The following is a 13695-nucleotide window of genomic DNA, read 5'->3' as shown; positions in this document are numbered from 1 at the left end:
CCTGTCTCTGCTTGTGATCCACAGCCAGGAACGCCTCTGCTGGAGTCAGGCTCTTTGGGCGCCTACATTTTGCCTTGTGAGAATGAGTTAGGTACCTACCTCACTCCACCCACAACAGCAGGAGGAAGAGTGGCCCACCTTTAGCCCAGTGGTTCGAGCACTCACCAGGGATGTGGCAGACCGAAGTTCAATGCCCCCAGCTTGCCAAAGGAGGAGAAAGGATTTGAACTGGGGTCTCCCACACCTCTCGGGAGGTTGCTCTAACCACTGGGCTCTGGGATACTCTGATGTGGGGCTGCCTCAGTCTCTCCTGCTGAAGCTGTTTCATTTCCGATTAAATAAGTGATGAGAAAGAGAACAGCTGGATTACCTGGTGGTAAAGGCAACCATTTGGGAGACCCAGGGGCTAGTCACCCAGCCCCCATCACTCTTCCATGATTCATATGCAGTGAAATGGCTTCAAGTGACTTTAGGTGCCTACTTGGTGAGGTGGCAGCTGAGCAGGAATTTTGTGGATTGCAGCGACACCTGAGTACCTTCATGGATCTGGGCCACATGACTTAATATAGCTTTACAGAAAACAGACAAAGTAATCAGAAAGCACAGAACATGAGCAGCTGGAGCATCAGATGCTAGTGGACTCAAAAGGCTACACTTTGCCATATCATTAAGGCAATCACAGAAGATTAGGGTTGGAAGGGACCTCAGGAGATCATCTAATCCAACCCCCTGCTCAAAGCAGGCCCAATCCCCAGATTTTTACCCCAGTTCCCAAATGGCTCTCTCAAGAACTAAACTCACAACCCTGGGTTTAGCAGGCCAATGCTCAAAACACTGAGCTCTCCCTCACATCCTCAACTGACTCATACAAGAAGTGGCTTTGGTTTTCTCTCTAGGAGGAAAAAACACTTAATCACCACTCTGCCCTGAAATAAAAGAGTATATACAACTGCTGCTCAGTGCAGGGGGAAACCAGGGTGGAACAGAATGCAGTTTTACAGCAGAGGTGCTCCAGGGCTTCCTTCATTCATGAGCAAACTTTCTTTAAAAAACAAAACAAAATAAAAGTCTTTTTGTTTTTTTCTTTTTTTACAAGGAAAGCATAAGTTGCTCTAAAAGTCCCATTTCTCACCTTCGGAGCTCAGCAGTGTGTGTGTTTATATTTCAGCTACGTAAAAATACTGTCAGGTATTTTATGTTCACTGTCAGCCCCACATACAAGGAAAAGTAAGGAACATAACCACGTGTCAGCAGCTGGAAATCCTATGCACGCCAAACACTCAATGAAATCTCATCCCTGTGAACCTAGGAGTTACACAGAAAATTAAAATGAAGTGTGTTGGTGGGAAGAAAAACATATGTTGCATATATCAGATAACATACCATGAATTACTTTACAGGAATGAGTATATTTACCATACTTAAATTGGAAGTGCCATAGTAACTGTGATTTCATAAGGAAGCACTACAATTGTATATTACTGGAATCTACAAGAACCTGGAAAAGTTGGAGAACATTTATCTAGAGTCCATATTTAAGCAATATCAGATCTAACATAACATGTAAATACTAAGGGCCAGATTCTGTCACCTGTACTGGTACCCTACTCCATAAGTGGTTCTGATGGGTCTACTCATAAAGTATTACTCATTGTGAGCAATGGTAGCTGAATCTGGTCCCAGGCTGTAAATGTCAATTAAGCAAAAATGTTTATTATATACAACCAAATACATGTGCAAAGAATTACATATGCTTCAAGATACACTGACATACAGTCCATAAAGTTAAGCACCTATATAACTCTACAGGATCAGGTCCTAAGTGGTAAACAACAACCTTTGTAAGGTTTCACATTTCTGCTACAAAGTATGGTAGACTGATTTTCCCCTGCATACAGCCTATTTGCTCTTGTGCACTCATGTTATCTGTTCATTCTCTCTCTCTCTCATCACCCTATCTATGCAGGAAAAAAAACGTCATTGCACAGCTATCTCACTGTCATCTATTATTCAAGAAAGGTCTCATTGAATAAATGTCTGTTCAGAGGCTCTAAACAAATTTCATTTCTGAACACCAGTGTCTGCAGCCCAGCGGGCTATTTCAGCAAGATACGATCACACATTTAATCAAACGCTTCAAAAAAGAAATACACACCAAGTTTGCTTAATAACGTCAAAAAATAAAAGTACAGTGTTGATGGCATACTAATTTTTAGCATTCTTTCTTCTTTGAGGGTTGACTCAATAGCCAAGGTCAAGCGTACATGGGATTTCTACTAATTAGGGTTTCTGGTAAGTGCTGGCTACTCTCCGGACCTGTCTACCCCAGCCACTTAACCATAGTTTTGCCCAAATTGTGGCAGTCCTCCTCCATTTTAAATGAAACAGCTGCACACATTCTATCCAAGTATGACTGACATAAAGGCATAACACAATGGAGTCCTAATCCATGATCAAGGCTCTTAGGCATTGTGATATAATTCATTTGTATTAACACCACCACTGCCAAATCAATATAGTGTGTGTAGATTGATGACAGAATTAACAACCTCAGTAGTTAATAAGGAACCACCAACATCAATGGCTGCGTAGTTGTTATAACATATAGGTAAGTTACAAAAAAGAGCTCTCCTTTCTTGATCGTCCACTCATTATTTGGCTACAGCTCCTGTTGCGGTAAGCTGGAGTTTGGGTTAAGGAAGGAATCGTGGCCAAAACACACAATGTGAGCTTTGCCATTTATTTTGACTGCAGCAAGACTATCCCCTAAGAACAGCAGGAATCAGCCCAAGAATTCTGGACTTTATGATCTGTACCAGCCAGCCCAAATTCCCATTATGTGATGTGATGGAGATAAAGTAGTCACTGATAGAAGTCTGCATGATATACAGGCTAAGTCTATGATCTAATTTTTCATGTTTCGAGCAATGCTACAGAGACAGATCTGCTTTGTCTCAAAACTACATGACTTCTGAGGCAACCTGGAGACCCTTACTCCTGGCCAAATTGCAGCCCCTACATCTGTGCGATTCTCCATACCCAGAGCTCTCCCTCCCGCACAAATTTCTCAGAAAGATGTTCTGTGGGTACTGGGATCCACTTGGTGGAAGGGGCTGAGTGGGCAGGGCCAGGTTTATGGGGGGAAACAAACTGACCCCCTCCAAAGATCAGGATGGAAGGATAATACAGACCCAAACTGTATTCTCTTCTCCTGCAATGGGGAGCTGCTGTAACAGTGCACTCAGGGCCACAAAGTGTCTGGTGCAGGAGCCCCGTCACACATTCTCCAAGGGAACCATATTGCAACAGGACACTTGCTGGAGACCCAGGTTTTCCCACGGGAAGGGACAATCAGACCCTCTGGTCTGACTCAGGTAAACTGCTGATGAAGTCATTAGAACTGTGCCTAATAAGGCCCAAGTAAAAACTGAGGGCCAGATCCTGTCTCACACCAAGTGTTATCTTACTCCACAAGTATACTCCCGCTGAAATCAATGGGATTGTTGAGACTAAGGTGTTCTACTCAGTTTCAGGGAAACAGAGTCTGACCCTAAAGAAAGAACAGCAGGATCGAGCCCTTGATGGATAGGGAATATACATCAGCATTTCTTGACAAATTAGGAGTGCTAGAACACCACTCTATTTTTATGCGTGAAGTCCCAGGTTCCAAAATTAACTGTTCTACGTGGAAAGACCATCTTTCACACGGTGTTTATTATATATCCATACTATTTACAGGCAGGTCCTGATTGGTCAATCCATTTCTAATGATCCACTAAGTACGCTACAGTACTAACTGTTGATTACTTGTCTATAGTAACAATTTACGTCTCTATAAAACAAACTGAGAGCTATTTAAAACACCTATCAGACTGAATTTGGCATAAGAATGCATATATCACTTTGGAACCAAGGTTTAAAAAACAATATTTAATTTTTAATATTTCTTACCCCTCCCTTAAAAAAAAGAAAAATGGTATCCATTAAAGATAATAGAAATGACCTCCCACTGCAGCAACTTTACACTATGAAACATCAATGATGTATCACGCTCAGACTATTCACTTCCTCTGGAAGAAAATGGAGTACATACTGTATTCTTTCTAATGATTCAAGTCCCACATGGCGACATCCTCACTCACTCTCAATACCACCTTACATCACAAACTGTCCTATCAATGGGGCTACATGAGGAGTAAGGTACTACTCGATGTGAGTAAATACATCAAAGCCAAGCCTAACACAGCTATCCATTTGGCATAGTCCCCAATACCCTATTATTATTGAAAAATACAGATGCAACTAAATAAAATAAACAAATACATACATATATAAAACAGCAAACAAGGGTTTTAAGTTATATGGCAGACATTTTTGGTATAAAAATTGTAGTATTTAAGGCTCATTTAAAAATAAAAAAAAAGCCATCCTCCCTGAAGTAATTGACAGGAATTTGCATCATTTTGAACTAAGTGTCAGATTGTGACACAAATACTGGCAAAAATTCTGTGAAAGCAAAGGAGTTAAACACAATCTTTGAAACCCTCTTCAGTTCTACCCAGCGGTGAAATCTATTCACAAAGATGACTATGAGGACTCTCTCCCCCCCCCCTGCCCCCACCAGCCTTTGGAATAGCTTTGAGGGAAGGAAGGTGAAAAAAAACTGGGAGCCATTGAAAAATCTCCTTATGGGGTCAGCTGTCAATGGAATGCATTTTAGTATTCAGGATACCCACCCATGCAGAACATCAAAAACTGGGCTTTGGTCCCTCCCCTATTCTCACAGGCTTAAGCTAATGCTCAGTTTCTGGAGCTGTACTGAATAGCAACACACACTGCCTCTGCAGGACTTGTAAACAGCAATACAAGCTGATCAAATAGAACAGGGGTAAAGTTTCTACTTCATGTTTCCCTTTTCTTGTGGCATACTCCAGCACAACAAATCTGGTACATTAAAAAAGGTCAACTGCTCCAGAGCATCATGTGTTAGTATCCATTAATGTACAGCCTTTCCCTCATTCCAATGGGAAAGCAGACCCACACATATACGTATACAGCTGTTTAATTTAAATGTTTTATCCCCAGCTTTTAAAAAAATGTTATTCATTTCTGCACAAAATGAGCTTTCTGATTTAAATCATCTTTGGAATCTGAGATGCAAGGTCTCATCTTGTTTTACAACAGTGCTGTAAGCAAATTTGGGGGGGGGTATGAGTGCCATCCACTGAAGAAATCCCTCAAATCATGTTTTTTTTGTTGTTGTTTTTGCTCATTTCCAGTTAACTCCACTAATACAAAGCTTAAAAAGCTGGTGATAAACTTGAACACAAAACACAAAAGTCCTGGTACTGGCAAAATTATGCGTCACCGTCCATTTTTTAAATAGTTTTTTCCCCCCAAAGTTTTCCGTAAGATAATGCAATGTATCCCTCAGTTGAAGTCAATCCTCGGATGTCACCATTGCTAGTTGTGAAATGTACATTCATGATGAGATTACAGTTCCAATCCCATTCCAGTTGAAGCTAGCTGAAAAATTCCCAGTGACCACAACGGAAGATGGACTGGGTCCAGTTACTTCAGAGTGGGAAGAGGCTGAGGGAATACATAAACAAGGGCCAACACAGACTTCAACGAAATCTGTGGCTCCTCAGTGCTTCAGAAAATTGGGCCACTTTTATTTAGGTGCCTAAATTTGGATGTTGTTGGTTAACTTCAAGCAGGCATGTTTGAGCATTTTGACCCAATATTTTCTTTTCTTCATACCTACACCTTTAACACATAAGGGTAGGACCAAAGGAAAAAATAAAAAGCAAAACAATATTTTCTCTCCACACAATGTTACCTTACGTCTAACAGAAATCACTGGATTTGCCAAACGTTCCTACCCCTCTAATTTTGAGCAGAAGGTCTCCTTCAAAAGTTCAGACAGTAGATTTACATCTATAACTAGCTATTTGGCTGGTAAGTGGGGCAGATGGGTGAAAGGGTCATGAGAGAGAAGACTGACATATTTTAAAAAGATATTATATAATGTGTGTATGTATATATGATTATTAAAATCATAAGTAGTTTATGTGAGATTTACAAATTGCTCAGAGTTTCACCTCCTTTAGGTCAGTCTTCAGAACAGGAGAAATCAGCTTTTGGGGCACTGGAATCAAACATTTCAATTCCTTATGAGGGACCTAATTATAACAGAGCCACTTATATGTACACACTTTAAGTCAGTAATCCTCCAAAGATCCTTATGCCCACACACTGTTCCAGTGACTTCAGCGTGACTCCGCATGGTCATAGAATCACAATCATGGAGATTCTTTTGCAGTATCAGGCCCTTTAGTCTTGATGTTTGACTTAAGTTTCAGAAACATTCAATTCCCACAGCTGTGTTCAGATACAGTGGGTCAGATTCTCAGATGGTGTAATCAGCATATGCCAATGTATGCCAGTTGAGGATCTGACTTAATCTCCTTAAAGCAAATGTAGTGAGAAAAATTAAACCAAAGGCCCAAACTTATATCCATCGAAGTTAAAGTTTTGCTATTGACTGCAATGGGAGTTAGATTTGAAGTATTCAGTTTATAATTACTAGAATCCCTCCTGCATAATCGCTGAAATGTTAACTGTAGTATTTACCAAATAAAAGGTATCATTTCATAAAATTGACATGGTTATGCTATATCTTAACAGATGCTATGTACACTTAATGACAATTAGGTATTTAAATTATATGCGTAATTTCATATCAGACTGCGACAGCTTCTAAATACAGCTTTACTCTCCTCTGAGCAAGATTTCTTTCATGACCCATGAAATGCAACCTATCTTGATTTTCATATCTATGTTCTCACTATAATTTTAAAAATACACAGAGCAGACTTCAAGTTCTCAATTATTTACACTGGTTCATTAAGACTGAAATATTGCTCTTACAAGGATATTATATCAACTGCTAGAACAGTGATGCTGAAAATACACAGAAATACATTTGAAACAATACTGTAGCTAGGTCTTCTTTGAGTGTCAGTCCTTTTCAATTTTGATCAATACATATTCTTTTCTCCATCTTGACGGTTCATTCTAAGTGGTTCCAAAAAACCAGAAACCGAAGACTTGATCTGTGTCAGGTTTCCTAGCTGAATTTGTTTCAATTGCACACAGTATATTCTACAGACTATGCTGTCAGATGTTGTGCACTTCTGTACTGAAGTGTTTAACTACAGATGATGTGGTAGAAGTCACAATATTTTCCAACAGCTCAAGTTTTCAACAAAATGATCTGTTGGCTTATATGTTCAAATATATACTCACGCGCATACATATATATTATACACATGTACCCGCCTTCCAACCCCTAAGGGCCAATCCAACTCTTGCTGAACTCGTAGTATTCCCTTAGAAGTGTATGCAAATTGTTTGAAGTATAAATGAAAAAAATGTGGCAATGAAATTCTGATTAACTGGTGGCAGAATTGCAATATTGTATTGTATTAATTTGTACCATACCCCGATCCTCAACAAAGATATTTAAAAATGTGTTTTGTTTTAGTCTATGTACACCAAGTTATCCCAGTCTCTCCTAGAGGAAATGAATGGTGGTTTCAATCAGTTAGGATAAATCTCATTGGACAGTGCTGTTGTACAATCACAAAAGTAGTCCAGAAAAGAGAAATTGAACTTTTTATTGCTTGCCAGGCAAGCTTCTACCCTACCATCAACAAACCTTTGCTGCACTGAATGACCAACACATCCGTCCTGCAGCTGAAAATGGAAGCTGGCTTCATGCTTCAGCTTCCTCATATACACCACTAAATGGAGGAACTCATAATTTGCACAATGGGCCCATCAATTTATCACATTTCTTTTCTGCCTCACCTCTGCTAGTTGGCCCTATACTGACACAGATACTTAATTACAGGCTCCAACCTTGTCCCATTAAATTCAATGGAAATTTTGCCACTGGCGACTTTAGGGGGAGCACGAACAAATCTACATACGCACTCTACACAAAGTGTAGTCTGGAACGAAATTGCTTCTTGCTGACATTAATGAGGAATTTGTAGCTAGAAGCCAGTATTCATTGGGGACAACCAAACTTAAGATCGGGTTGGTCCCCGCACAAGCCAACTTTAAAGTACCGTGGCCAGCATACAGGAATATGACAAATGACAAGTGTTTTAAACTAGGTATCCTGTGTATTACTCCAACTACAGCTAACTCAGAGCTACAGTATGGACAACAGAATACAATTTTAAGATGTAAGGAATCACAAAGATTTGAGTTTAAGTCAGTTTCTCTATAGATAAATAGCCAAGACTTTAAAAGTGGGTGCCTATGGTCAGGCTTCTGCAGCTCTGTTTAGGCACCTAAAGATGGCCTGATTTTCAGATGTACTGAGTACACAGAAGCTCTGAGAGTCTTCAAAAATCAATGGTTTACTGCTGGATGCTCAGTGCCTGTGAAAATTAGAAAACTTGCATAGGTGTCTACATAAGGAGTTAGGAGCTGTAACTTGAAAAGCTTGTCAAACAACAGCTGTGAAAACTTTCTACCAGAGGTTGGCATGGCCATACTTAAGAATGACATAGAATGTCCCGGTGTTCTATAAATATCACATAGGAGAGTAAATGGCTACAAACAAAGCCAGAACACGGTTCCTCACACTATAAATATTTAATTTTTTATATATAGATATAGCTACGGTGCATTTTCAGTATTCTTGCTATAGCAACTGGGTAGCTGTAGGAGGAAAAAGACAGCAGCAGAGAACAGCTAGAAGTTCAAGGAACTGGAGTGAGGTCATTTGAGTTCTTACACATGTAGTAAGTGCCTCTTAATCCCATTACAACAAGCAGCCCAACCAATGACAACAGCAAAAGAGTGGCAGGTCTCTGTGCATCTCTATGCTATCCAACAGCCCCAGAATTCTCCCCAATTACTAAGATTATGAGACTCAGCACTCAGCATGACCTGAGCATCTGAGACCAAAATTTTTAGTATTATTTCTGGATTTTCCCTAGATAGAGGCATACCAACAGAATGATTTTTCTAGCCAGAATCATCCTAGAACCTAGCATAGACCCTCTCACATCTACTATGCAACTTAATTTTTTCCGGGAGAAATACAGAGCCAGCACTCATGTGAAACTTAAATGAACAGACTGCAGTCCAGGTAACCTTTCTGGTCAAAACTCCATGCTAGTCTATGCATCCTGTATCTTTCTATAACCCCTTCCTGCTCTCTCAGCCCCACCTCCTTCACCTGTCTTTGAACCTTATTTCAGGTATGGACAGTGTAAAATAATCCTCTAGTAAATACACATCGGCCCTCCCCTCTCCCCACATGCACTTAGATCAAAAGTTCCTGAAATGTCCCCAGTTCTAATGTCCCCATTCCTCTTCCAATGACCACACTCTTCTCTATATCTCATACTTGTTTTTATTGTCACTGTACTTGTTCGTGCTTGCAACACGAAAAATCCTCAGGGCAGGGAAAATCTTGGCTGAACACACTGACCAAGTGTATAAGTCAGACATGCTATACAAAAGTCAAATACTAATATAGTTTGCCCATCCTTAATTCTTAATTGTTTTGCAGGTTACCCACTCCCAGAAATCCTAAATGAAATAGAAAATAATGGAAACAAATCTATTTTAATGTTCTCAGATCACCAGAGATTACATCTAATAAAACAACAGTGTTGGCTAAAGAGGTTCATGCCACACATTTATAAACTCACCAAAAAGGAGACTGAAAAAAGCACACACACCCCAAAACCTCATTAAATATAACAGGCTTCACCTAGCACAAGTATTTTTAAAGATCTTCCAATTTATGCTTTATGGAAAGAATACCCTGGTTTCTCTCACAAGGCTGTGAAATACCTTGAGGAGCTTTGTAATTTACTATGTTGTAACACATGCAAAATGTACCACTGTCCAGTCAGTAGATTCAGTGGGAGGTCTTACATCTTCACCTAAACTCTGCTCATGTTACATGTACCTAACAAAGCAATCACTTCTTTCATCGTCTGCAGACAATACAACCAACTGTATCTCAGGGAAGCAACAGGGTGTGTGCTGTATTCTTTAATTAACAAGAGCAGCTGGGAAATAAAACTCACGCACTCCTACTACATCACCTTCGGCTAAACTCTACAATAGAGATGGACACAACTCTGATGACATCACAACCTGTGGAATGTATGAATACTATGGAACACATGCTGCTAGGAAACAAAGGACATTGATGATACCAAATCTTCAAATGTACAGCCTTGGAGACACTTAGGATGAATTTTCTAGATTGAGAAACAAATCATTCCATGTTCCCTCAACAACCAACTCCTGTTTTGTGGAGCAAAATAGCTGAAGGCAGACTTGGTAACCGTACGCTTGCTAGACAGTATTAAATTGCTTATATATTCAAAAATTACAGTTCACTGTTTTTCTTTGGCTAACCTGCATTGCAATTAAACACGTTTTATAATAATATTAAATGTTTCCTTTCCCCCATGCATTCCAAAAGATAAACTACATATTAATTAATCTGAGTGAAGGGTGAGTCCAAATTCAATGTTTTCCTTTTAAGAACCTCAGAACATTTGGAAATGGATATACAAAGGATTTGCATCTGTGTTCATTCTGTTGTTGTTTTGGTTTGGTGTAGTAACAGGAGACAATACAGTTACCTTTAATGCTCTATGCTAAATAAGGAAACCAGGCTTACAACATACACCAAAACAGCAGCAGTTTGAATGACAACAAAGGGATTGTACCACCACTATTAATATTGCGGCTACTAAAATTTGAGGTGAGTTGTTCTACCTTAAGAAAAACAAGTCATAATAGAGCATTAACCTTAAGTTTGTAACCAAACATTGGCACTGATACATGGATTTTTCTCTCTTCTTGCTGTTAAATAAGGACAGCGTAGATTTTTCTCTTTTTTTGGACAGCAGTTCCTTTAACTTGTACACCTTATATAGCCCATAAAACTACAGAAGAATTTTTTCCAAAATGAATACACAGTGGAAGCATTTCTGTACCCCAAACCCTGGAAATGATGATATATTGGCTCCACAAAGCCCACATTATTTCTCAATATCAAACAGCTAGTATTGCCTACGCTCTCTTACTAGAGAGCATTTCAAAATGATAATGGAGAAGCCTTCAAAAGACTTCACTGAAGAATGATTTTTTTTTCTTGGCTTGGTTTTGAAAATCTTGATCTTAATGCTTTGGAATAATCGGTGCAACAATACAGAAAGCAATTATAACTAGCAGGCTGCCTATCTGCCTTATAGCAAGACACAGAAGGCATTTCCCCCTTGCCCTGGCTCTAGCCATCTCCACATTTCCTAAGCAGCTGGCTGCATGGAATCCAAACCCGGAGTGCAAGAATTCTAATACTTCCTAACGACTAATGTGAATGGGAAAGTAAATACAACAGACATCGGTTGTTTTTGCTGTAGCTACGATAGTTGCAGCGATACATAGCGATTCATTTTTTCGGCTGTTTACAAATTGTTTCAACTACCGCAGAGAAAAATCACATGCGAAGCCCATTCGAGAGGTTCCCTTTCTAGCTAGCTCCCAATCTCTCTCGGAAAAAAAAAAAATAAACAAACATCTATGCATCTATGGGGAGCGTGGGGGATGAACAAAACAACTGATCCTGGACTATATTGTTGCCATTGGCGACACTGTACTTAAGTCTGTTAATGAGCTCCAGCCCTCAAAGACGAAATCCCAGGGACACATGCAGATTTTGGGGCGCTGCACCTCACATTCTCACTAAATGCGCCGAGCTTTGTTAGACTGGACTATGGGGACAGGTTCCTGTACCCGGCTCACCGCCTGTACCAATCAGCAGCCGTGCAACCAGATTTCCAAGTTAAACAGGCACAGGATGATTGCAAGGGAAAGGCAAATAAATAATTAAATGGGCAAATAAAGCGAGCGCTCCAGAAAGGGATGTAATTTTCATCCTCCACCCTTCTGTGCCGGCCCCCCTCGCTTTGCTGCACGCCAGCCCTACTCCTCTAGCAGGCAAGGGGGCTGCTTCAAAAGCCAGCTCTCCAAGGGACACGCTTTGATGGCTCTTAAAATCCTTTGTGGTCTACCCCAGCCGGGTCTCTCCCCGCTGTCGGGTGAGGTGCCCGGAGAGGCAGGATGAAAACCTCTGTCCCCCCAGCTCAGCAGCATGCCCAATAGCCCGGCTCGCGCCCGCTCCTCGCACGCCGCCCGGGGAAAAGGTGGTTTCTCGGGGCCACCCTTCCCTGCATCCCCGCCTGCAGCCGGCCACGGGAGGGTTTGCACAGCCGGCGTTTCGCAGGGGAGCACCCACAAACCCAGCAGGCAGACGCGGTGCCTTGCCTCGGAAGGGGGGGGGGAATAAAACAAACCCCATCGGGGCTCCTTTATCCCCCTCCCGAACCCGAGCCGCCCTCCCTGCAGCCCAGCGCCATCACCTGCACCGCTCCCCGCCGGCCGGGCACCAGGCACTGCCCGCGGTACGGCCCCGGGATGCGCGCAGCGCGATTTGCAGGACAATACACGCTCGCGGCTCCCGGAGGAAAGTATCCGCTCGGGGCCCGCAGCAGCAGTTACCTTCAGTCCTCGCCGCGTCCGGAGCGCGCAGTCCCCATCGGCTCCTCAGCAACCTGCCGCGGCGGCGAGCTGCCTGCGGGAGCCGGCCATGGGCGCGGGGCGCGGGCTGGCCGCCGTGTCACAGCCCCCGGGGCGGCGAGAACCCGGAGTCGCTGCTTCGCCGCCTGCTCCTGCCGCTCCCCCGGCCCAACTTCGCAGCGCGGTTAGGGCAGCGGCCGGCGGCCCCGCGCACCCCCCGGAGCAGAGCGGCGGCTCGGCTGCGGCAGAGTCATTCCCCGGGCGGCCGCTGCTCGCCGCCAACAGACGCCGCTGAGGAGCGACCGGGAGAAAAAACCAGCCCCCCTCCCCCTGCTCTTCCTCCTCCACCTCCTCCGCCGGCGGCACCAGCTGCGCTTCAGAGCCACCTTCCCCTCGCGCTGCTGGGGGCTGCCGGACCCCCCGCCCCGCCGCGCCGGGGGGCTGCGCTGCCGCTGCCGCCCCCTCCCCTGCCCTGCCCTGCCGGGGCGGCGTGCGCCAAGCGGGGCTCGCTCAGCGAGCCGGGCAGCTGCGGCCGGGCGGGAGCCTCCTCCTCATCGCCGGGAGCCCGGCAACCTGCAGCCCCGGAGCAGCGCGAGGAGCGAGCCGGGCTGGGGATGCGGGAGGCGGCGCGGAGCCCAGAGCCAGGCGGCCGCACGCAAAACCCGGCTCGGGAGCCCAGTGCTGGCTGCGCGGACGCGGGCTCCACCTACCGCGCGGCACGCGCACTGAGGGGGGCGGGCGGGGGGCTCCGCTGGCGGCTAACCCCCCCCCCCCACGGGCTTAGTATTGGGGTGTAGCACCCTAGCGCCCACTGCAGCCCCGCGGTGCTAGGCGCTGTATATGCCGACACCCGGAGCCAGGCCCTGCCCCCGCAGAGCTTACTAGCGTAGCCCCCGAAGCACACAAAGGGGGGGCAGGGGAAACTGAGGCACAGAAAGGGAAGTCCCTTGCCTGTGGCCCCCTCAGCACATGAAGTTGTAAGGCCTTTGAGGAAGGGGCTATCTATTACCAGGTGTATGTACAACCGGGAGTACAACTGAACCCCAGTCTCAGGGGGATCTCTAA

The 13695-nt window shown here is 43.8% G+C and overlaps 1 protein-coding gene across 24 annotated transcripts in view; it reads right to left on the bottom strand.

Moving 5' to 3' along the window:
• The window catches only part of ADGRL3 (adhesion G protein-coupled receptor L3), an 814176-nt gene extending 801497 nt beyond the window's left edge, over window positions 1–12679 (bottom strand). For all 24 annotated transcript variants that reach the window (XM_050948174.1, XM_050948180.1, XM_050948199.1 and 21 more), the window contains exon 1: window positions 12613–12679. The gene's annotated coding sequence lies outside the window, so the exon portion shown is untranslated. The remainder of the gene's footprint in view (window positions 1–12612) is intronic.
• Between the last annotated feature and the right edge of the window lie 1016 nt (window positions 12680–13695).

This window comes from Gopherus flavomarginatus, chromosome 3 (genome assembly GCF_025201925.1).
Source record: "Gopherus flavomarginatus isolate rGopFla2 chromosome 3, rGopFla2.mat.asm, whole genome shotgun sequence".
In the NCBI taxonomy this organism is placed as follows: Eukaryota; Metazoa; Chordata; order Testudines; family Testudinidae; genus Gopherus; species Gopherus flavomarginatus.
The sequence above is the reverse complement of the archived record's forward strand: the minus strand, read 5'-3'. Positions and strand labels throughout refer to the sequence as shown.